The 9,939-nt window shown below is 37.5% G+C and overlaps 1 pseudogene; it reads right to left on the minus strand.

Moving 5' to 3' along the window:
- Positions 1–5,933: 5,933 nt before the first annotated feature.
- LOC112630671 lies at positions 5,934–7,069 on the minus strand (annotated as a pseudogene).
- Positions 7,070–9,939: the final 2,870 nt, after the last annotated feature.

The raw sequence follows: 9,939 nt of genomic DNA on the forward strand, positions 1-9,939 counted from the left end.
GATGATAACAAGGGGTCAAGGGATTTTATATATATATATATATGAGTACATATTTTTGCTGTTAAAAATGATACAAGACAGGTGTCATGTAATAATGCAGGGAGGGAGGCAGAATTTCTGGGGCAGTGTCCTGGAAAGGTGAGAGGGGTGGGATCCAGAGCTCCGGTGGGGCATCTAACTCTAGGGTTTCTCACTCTCCTAATAGAGTGAAAATGAACAACTGTTCTCATTTTCATGGGTCACAGTCAGGTGTTCCTGGATAGTAAAGTTAGAATTATTCTAACCTGGTACAAAAAAGGACATAGTCTGCTTCTGTTCTGCTAGGAAATCCCTTTCCTTTGATGAAAATTACCTCCAATGCCACATGAGGTGTTGGTGTCTTTTAAAGACCCAGTGCTTGAGCGATATTTAAAAATCGTTATTCACATGTTCAGAATCTAACCTGAAGGGCCCAGGAATGGAGAAGGAAAACTCAGTGGTGAGAAAGGAGGTCAGACAAAGGAAGTAAGCAACATCAAAAGCGCTCGCCACATTCACAAGTTTGAAACGCACAATTTTGCAAGGGTTCATTTTAAGTACTTTTGCCTGTTCGAGTTTTGTTCCTGATGTGAGGGGAATAAGAGACTCAAATAAATATAAATATTCACATTGAAGTGCATGATTTAAAAAGCCATATTAAGTCTAGCTGATGAGATCTCAAAAATATGGAATAGGGATCATTTATTACCTGTAAATACCATCTGGCAGACTGGTATATACTCATTAATACACAATCTCCTAAATTAAGATGCAGAAAAGTCCACCGCAAAGTTGCCTGAAAATGAAGATGGGAGAAAATGTAACTCTATCCCCCAGAGACTAATAAAAATCATAACTACAGTTATTCCTGACAGTTCACAAGACGGTGTTCAACTCCCAGCTAACCACAAAGACAGGCATTTGGTGAAGATATTCAATCAATCTCATTATCCCAAACCCTTCAGTATTTCTGAGACCCGCTGGATTTCTAAACATTTCATGGATACATTTTTACTATTTTGCTTGGAGCTTAAATCCTGAAGTTTTTGGGAAATTGGTGGTATAGAGTTGAGGGGCTGTAACAGGAACAGTTTAAAGACTGCATCAACGTGTGGGGTGGCTGAGAGCATGTTTGTTGAAGCTGTCATATTTGTGTGATGAAGGAGTTTCACAAATTATCTTGGAGAAGTCACTGGGCTCTGTTGCTATTTTTGTTAAAACCTTTTCATTAGTAGCCTTGAGAAAAAAAAAAAAAAGAAATACAAAATGACATGTCCATTTTGGTATCTTGTGTTTTTTCGTAAATATGATGGCTCAGTGTCTATAGATGGCTGGGTAAATGGGAGGCAGTATATGGCAGGCAACTTGATCAAACACCCAGAGAAGCACAAGGATAAAAGCACTGAGGGTTGTGAGAGAGCTGTGCGGGGCTGGGTGTGGCAGTCCATGCAGAACGTACCCTCGCTGTGCTCAGAGGGGTTCTAGAGCCACAAGCGAACCTCCTGACACCATGAGATGAGTTTTTTCTACTTTAGATGCTCTTGTAGCTGGGTATAAATAGGCAACGCTCTTCAAGAAATTGAGTAAACAAGGATCCTGAAGGCTATAGTGGGGATTTTGAAATGGGAAAGAGGACTCAGAAACCATGGGGAAAAGACATGAACAGCTGCCATTAGATTTGCTTTTAGTCTCTTAGCTCTTCCTATCAGGTCCCAAAGGTTTCACTTCTGAAGATTCTTCTTCTTTGAGAAGAATCTCCGGCAATACTTGCATGGGAGAGCGTGTGGAGCTGGGAAGCTGCAGTGCTGTTAAACGTGACTCTTGTTCTGTTCGTGCGCTTTTGAAGACACACCACATAAGAGTAGAAGGAGGGATGACTGAGACTTTGGTTTTGGAAGATGATTCATTAAACATATTTTAATCCGCAATAGAGAATGGTGCTGTAAGAGTCACTGGGTGAAATCCCACCCCATTATGGGTATGAAGAGCCCTAAATAATTATCAGGTAATTAACATGCCTTCTTTCTTGTCTAAACATGAGATCTTAATAAATGTTTTGCTTGTCCATGGTGCTTAAGTAAATTACACTGAGATTGAGCTACTCCTGAAAGATTAATTATGAAAATTGTATATAGGAAGAAATATAAATAATTGCAAAATTTCTTTTCTTTTTTGAGAAAGAGTCTTGCACTGTCGCCGGGCTGCAGTGCAGCAGTGTGATCCCGGCTCACTGCAACCTCTGCCTCCTGGGTTCAAGCGATTCTCCTGCCTCGGCTTCCCGACTAGCTAGTATTACAGGTGCACGTCACCAGGCCCAGCTAATTTTTTGTATCCTCATTTTTCCTCATGCTGGACATAGCTATAATTCATCTATTGAATAAACAAACACAGGGTTAATTACTTTTTTTTTGTCCAGAAATATGCCCCTACTGGTCATATAATCCATCTGTGGCCAGTCTAAGGACCATTAATCAGATAAAAGACAAAATTCATATGTAACTCAAATGAAGCTTATCTTCTCAAAAGAAAAGCAATTTGTGTCATCAAGTACCCAGAATGTGGCTAAATGTAGCAGAAAATCACTAATTGCATTCATACTCGGTGGTCATTCCAGCAGAAAAATTTTCTTAAAAAAATCAAGAAGCATATGCAATTAGTAGGTGTATACTATGTCACCTGCAATAATTGCTGCATAAAAAGGACTTATTTTAGGTAAATGTGTGATTCAGTAAACAACTTATGGTAATATTGGCTGAATGAAGACAGAGAATTAAATATAAGACCAAGGTCACTGTTGATGTTCGCTCCTCTCTTCTAAAAGTTTACCTTCTTAAGGTTAGTTACCTTCTTAAGGTTGGTTACCTTCTTAAGGTTGGTCATCATAACCAGGACACTAAGTGAACAGTGAGCAGTGAGTCATTTCCAAATTTCCTAAAACGTACTTTATTAAAACAAATAGAATTTATCTTTCAGGCAATGCAATTCTGTGGCAATTTTTCATCATACTTTCCAAGGAAAAAAAAAGTAAAGCCTAATATTGCATTGAAATGCACAAATATATCTTAGTAAATGTAGTACTGTCATCCTGATTAGACAGACAAGCATACATGTGACAAAAATCAATCACTTCTTTCAACATGCACTAGAACTTCTGAAATCAAAACATTTCAAATTGAAGATGAGAAAGGTCACAGTAAGCAAGGAGACCTAAAGAATTTAATATAACAATAAAATACATTTTTCTTATGTAAGGGTGAAATACAAACAAGCAGGAAATTTCAGTAGCATAAAAGGTTAAATAGATTTTTAATTTTTATGTTGTATTTTACCTTAAGTTCTGGGATACATTGCTGAATATGCAGGTTTGTTACATGGTTATACATGTGCCATGGTGGTTTGCTGTACCTATTAACCTGTCATCTACGTTTTAAGCCCTGCATGCATTAGATATTTGTCCTAATGCTCTCCCTCCCCCTTTTTCCCCACCCACTGACAGGCCCTGGTGATGTTCCCCTCCCTGTGTCCGTGTTGTTCAGCTCCTACTTATGAGTGAGAACATGCATTGTTTGGTTTTCTGTTCCTGTGTTAGTTTGCTGAGAATAATGGCTTCCAGTTTCATCCATAACCCTGCAAAGGACATGAACTCATTCTTTTTTATGGCTGCATAGTATTCCATGGTGTATATGTGCCACATTTTCTTTATCCAGTCTATCATTGATGGGCATTTGAGTTGGTTCCAAGTCTTTGCTATTGTAAATAGTGCTGCAGTAAACATAAGTGTGCATGTGTCTTTATAGTAGCATGATTTATAATCCTTTGGATATATATTCAGTAATGGGATTGCTGGGTCAAATGATATTTCTCATTCTAGATCCTTGAGGAATTACCACACTATCTTCCACAGTGGTTGAACTAATGTATACTCCCACCAACAGTGTAAAAGTGTTCCTGTTTCTCCACATCCTCTCCAGCATCTGTTGTTTCCTGACTTTTTAATGATCGCCATTCTAACTGGTATGAGATGGTTAAATAGATTTTTTAAAATGTTTACACTGTTTATTCTGCTTATAGTTTCTTTTGCTGTGCAGAAGCTCTTTAGTTTCATTATATCCTACTTGTCAATTTTTGTTTTATTTACAATTGCTTTTGAGAACTGAGTCATAAATTATTTCTTAAGGCTGATGTCCTGACTGGTGTTTTTTTAGGTTTTCTTCTACGATTGTTATAGTTTGAGGTCTTACATTTAAATTTTTCATTCATCTTGAGATAAGTTTTGTATGTGGTGAGAGGTTGGGGTTATTCTTCTTCTTCTTCTGCATATGGCTAGCCATCTATTCCAACACCATTTATTGAATAGAGAGTACTTTCCTCACTGCTTGTTTTTGCTGATTCTGTCAAAGATCAGATGGCTATAGGTACACAGCTTTGTTACTGAGTTCTCTATTCTGTTCCATTTGTCTATGTGTCTGCCTTTGTACCAGTACCATGCGGTTTTGATTACTATAGCCTAATAGTATGCTTTGAAGTTGGGTAGTGTGATGCCTCCAACTTTGCTCTTTTTGCTTAGGATTGCTTTGGCTATGTTGATTCTTCTTTGGTTCTACGTGAATTTTAGAATAGTTTTTTTTCTTCTAATTCTGTGAAGAATGACATTGGTAGTTGGATAGGAATGACACTGAATTTGTAGATTGCTTTGGGCAGTATGGCCATTTTAACAATATTGATTCTTCCAGTCATGAGCATGGAATGTTTTTTATTTGTTTGTGTCATCTGTAGTTTCTTTTGACAGTGTTTTCTAGTTCTCCTTGTAGAAATCTTCCACCTCCTTGGTTAGATGTATTCCTAGGTAATTTGTTTTTGTGTGTGTGGCAATTGCAAATGAGAGTGTGTTCTTGATTTGGCTCTGAGCTTGAATGTTATTGGTGTATGGAAATGCTCTGATTTTCGTACACTGTTTTGTATCTGAAACTTTACTGAAGTTGTTTATCAGGTTCCAGGAGCCTTTTGGTGGAGTCTTCAGGGTTTTCTAGGGTATATAATCATTAAGTCTGCAAAGAGAGATAATTTGACTTCTTCTTTCCTATTAGGGTGCCTTTTATTTCTTTATCTTGCCTGATTACCTTGGCAAAGACTTCCAGTACTATGTTGTATAAAAGTGGTTGAGAGTGGGTATCTTTGTCTTGCTGTAGTTCTTAGGAAAATGCATTCAGCTTTTGCCTGTTTGGTATGATGTTGGCTCTGAGTTTGTCATAAACGGATCTTATTATTTTGACGTATGTTCCTTTGATTCCTAGTTTGTTGATGGTTTATTATGAAAGGATGTTGGATTTTATCAAAAGCCCTTTCTGTGCCTATTGAGATGATCATGTGATTTTTGTTTTCAATTCTGTTTATGTGACAAATTTATTGATTTGCATGTGTTGAACCAACTTTGCACCCTAGGAATGAAGCCTACTTGATCACGGTGAATTAACTTTCTGATGTGCCACTGGATTCAATTTGCTAGGATTTTTACATCTATTTTCATAATGGATATTGGCCTGTGGTTTTCCTTTTTCGTTGTGTCCTGTGAGATTTTTGTTTCAGGGTGAAGGTGGCTTGATAGAATGAGTTAGGGAGGACTCCGTCCTCCTAGATTTTTTTGGAATTGTTTCAGTAGAATTAGTACCAGCTGGTACTACCTAGAGGATCAAGGTATGTGTGAATTATGGTTTGAAATCACGTTTACATGTCAAATTTACAAAAAAAAAAAAAAAAAATCAGTTCTGAGCTAGAAGTTGTACTACTGAAGTTCTCTGGTGTAATCATTCTCACCCATGTCATATCCCCTTCCTTAAAGTTGAGGACAGATGTTAGAAGTTCAACAAAGCTTAACTTTGGAGGTGAAGGTAAATTCCATGGCTAGATGAGCAGTTTTAGCACATAGCATCATTTGATGTGGAGTCAGTGTCATCATTTTTATGAGGATTCAGTCTTTTATAAATGGCTTCAATAACATTCTGCTTATTTGCCATTTCACTCCCAGGTGGCAGGCTGGGGATTTTCTCATTGGCTAATGTGTACATCACATGGACTAAGTCAGGGACATCTTCCCCCTGCTTCTTTATGATTTCTTCTACTCTGCATTCCAGGTACTTGTCCAACTCTGCCTCCTTCTTCGCTGTTTCTGCTGATACTTTGGGTGCATTTGGAAAACAGATCAAAATCGCACTCATGTTGTCTCGACTTCCCTTGTATAAACAGGTGTCGACTACTTCATTGCAAACTTTCCCAGGATCATCAGTGACTTCAAGTCTGGATCTTAAAAAACCACAGAGCTCTTCATTTCTTATAACATCCCAGATATCATCACATGCAAGGTTAGTGAACTGATCATCTTCTTCAGGTCTTTCAATATCATGGACTTCAGGCTCTGGTGAGACAAGCTGCTCAGTAGGACCTTTCCCATGGATACATTTGTAATCAAAATCCCCAAGGGCTATTGATACAGCCAGAGAGCCTTTCACATGCTGAGTTATTACAGAGCCACCTGCATTCTGAATTCATTCTTTTTCCAGCAGATTTGCAATTTGTGAAGAAATGAACTTTCTGTTCCTACAAAGTAAACCTCTAGAGTCTCTACAGTTGGTGAAATGAGCATGTTGGGGAGAAAGTAAGACACTTACAGCTGTTGACCCACTTCTATCTGCACCATCTTTCTTCTCTAACGTAACTCTCATGTGCTCATCAATCTCCAGGAAACCTGTTCTGATTCCATTCTTTACATTTTTCACAGAAGGGGCTCCTGCAGACCCTTTAAAACCCTGGTTATTGGCGATGTGATCTAACAAATGCTCACAGCAGTATTTGGCAACCTAAGAACCATGATGCCCGTCCTACACAGCAAAGAATGACCATGTTTCAAGTCTAGTTGGCAAAGCTATCACAGCCGTATGTGCATCCTCCATTTCAATACGCCAACCTTGCATGCTGCTTAGCTCATATCGCAACTCATTACCCCGCCCCTGGGCATTATACTCTTCCATCTTTGTTTGTCTAAAAATGCTCCCATTATGTCATAATCCTCTAGGACTGTATTAAAAAGTCAAAAAACAACAACAAAACCCTAAAAAGTAAAACAACAACAACAACAACAAAAAAACAAGGCTGTGGAGGCAGGGAATGCTTATACATTGTTGGTGGGAATGTAAATTGATTCAGCCACTGTGGAAGGCAAAGAAATTAAAACTTTTAATGTCTCAAAGAACATAAAACAGAACTACCATTCGACCCAGAAATCCCACTACTGAGTATGTATCCAAAAGAAAACAAATCGTTCTACCAAGAAGACATATACTTTTATATTCATAACAGTGTTGTTTACTATAGCACCATAATCAACCTAGATGCCCATCCGTGGTGCATCGGATAAAGAAAATGTGGTACATATACATGTTGGTCTACTAAACACCATATAAAAGAACAAAAGTATGTCCTTTGCAGCAATTTGGATGCAGCTGGAGGCCATTATCCCAAGCAAATTAACACAGAAAGAGAAAAACAAATACTGCATGTTCTCACGTAGAAGTGTGAGCTAAACATTGAGAACTCATGAACATAAATATGGCAACAATAGACATTGGGGACTAACAGAATGTGGATAGAGGAGGGAAAGCAAGAGTTGCAAACCTAACTTTTGGATACTACGTTCTATATCTGGGAGACAGAGCATTTGCATCCCCAACCTTAGCATCATGTGATATAACCATGTAACATACCTGCATATGGATCTATTGAATCTAAAATGAAAGTTGAAATTATTTTTAAAAACTTTATACTAGTATGATTTTAAAGCATCCTACATATACTAGCTTTTGAACATATGATTAAAATACCCATATCATTTTATTGTAGAGATTAGGGAAGCTTTATTTTCTGACCAGTATTAGAAAAGATTTGAGTAACAATTACTTACAATCTTTATGCAAACTTCTTTTACCTGGTATAATATGTTCCTTAAGAAACTTAAGAACATTTCAAAGACTTTTTGTTTCAAATATTGGTTATTATTTTAATACTAAATTTTATTCTAATATATTAAACATAAAAAGAATATAGCTGTTTTAAAAAATGCTATTTCCAGAGCACTAGGGGATAAAATGATACATTTACTTCTGTAACCCTTTCTTAATATTCCTTTGTATTTTATTACTATCAGTGAGAGTTTTTGAATTGGACAAAAAAAGCTTCAGGGGTTAGAAAAGTTCTCTCAATATATACCTCTCGTTGGCCAATTCTGCTTCTAGCTTTTTAATGAGACTGTCGAGAATTATTCTCTTACTGAACGTCTTTCCCTACTCTCAGACCTGCCATCATTCCATCTTACTTGAAGCTAAGATCGCGGAAGACAGAAGTAGCCCAAGAGTCACTTTCATAGTTCCCAGGAGTAAGAGTGCCAGAGATGTAGCTGCGAACTTGCCCAATGGCTTCTCCATTTTTGACAATTGCTAGGCTCAGGTGTCAGTTAGTGTTAGCTTTGGCCTGCTGCCACCCAAGAAATTCTGCCTCATTCGGAGCTCTTTGTCACCCGGGTTACTAATAGTGCTTTCAGGGATTCTAAAGCTCATCAACCTATACAGGTTGTCTTTTTTTAAAAAAAGATAACATGTATTTATAGACTACAAACAAATTATACACATACACACATATAATTAAGATATATATAATTATAGCTATTTTGTATAATATACAAAATAGTGCCCCTGTAGCTAAACCCAAGTTTGGCTGCTTACTGCTTGAAAGGCAAAACTCAAGAGACAAGGGTTGGTGGGAGGAAAAGCAGGTTTATTTAGAAAGCCAGCCGACCCAGATGATGGCAGACTATCATGCTAAAGTACCATCTTAAGTCATTCCAAATTTTTGGCTCTTTTTACATCAAGGGCAGGAGGAAGATGGAGGACTTGGGGCAAGAGGTAACTGATGACTGTAGGTATCTGGGCAGCAGCAAGGGCGAGAGGATGTTGGGAATTTCTTTTCCTGGTCAGGTCACAGTGTTTCCATAAATCTTTAGCAAAACATAGTTGCTTGTGTGTACTTTTCCTTTAAACTCAGTGTTCTTTCTGAAAAACTACATGATTGCGGTTTTTGTATATGATCTCAGTGCTCTATAATTATCCTTGCCTATGGGTGGGAATAGGTAAAGGTCTCTTAAACAAAAATGAAGTTAGTTATGTTGGTTTTTGCTGCTTTGGTGTTATACCTATTTGAGGTGGATACATTCCAAGTCCCCGTAGACACCTGAAACTGTAGATTGTATCTAGTCCTATATATGTTGTTTTTCCTATACATACATACGTACAAGAAAGTCTAATTTATAAATTAGGCACAGTAAGAGATTAGCAGGAACAATAATAAAACGGAATAATTGTAACAATATGTTGTAATAAAAGTTTTATGAATGTATTTTCTCTCTCTCAAAATACCTGATTGTACTGTATTCACCTATTTTCAGTGACCAAGGGTAACCCAAACCATAGCAAATGCAACCATGGGTAAGAAGAACTACTGTAACTATATTACTTAACAGTTCTCAACATTTGGCTTTCTTCTCACTTGGCAATGCCAGACTTCTCCTTGCCTGAAGGAAAACATTCAATCCTATATCCCTCCTATTTTTTAAAATCCTAATACTTTTCAAACTCTAATATGCATACAAATTACCTGGAGAAAACACCTTGTTAAACCTCCTAGTTAAAATGCAAATTCCAATTAAATAGTTCTGGAATAAACAGAGATTCTGAATTTCTTACATGCTATATAATTCTATGCTGCTGGTTCAGGGATCACACTTTTGGTAGCAAGCCTTAAACAGTGGTTCTCATAGTGTGCCTTGGACCAGCAGCAGAAGCATCATCTGCAGACTTGGGGGACATGTACATTCTC

The sequence above is a fragment of the Theropithecus gelada genome, chromosome 8 (genome assembly GCF_003255815.1).
Source record: "Theropithecus gelada isolate Dixy chromosome 8, Tgel_1.0, whole genome shotgun sequence".
Classification (NCBI taxonomy): Eukaryota; Metazoa; Chordata; class Mammalia; order Primates; family Cercopithecidae; genus Theropithecus; species Theropithecus gelada.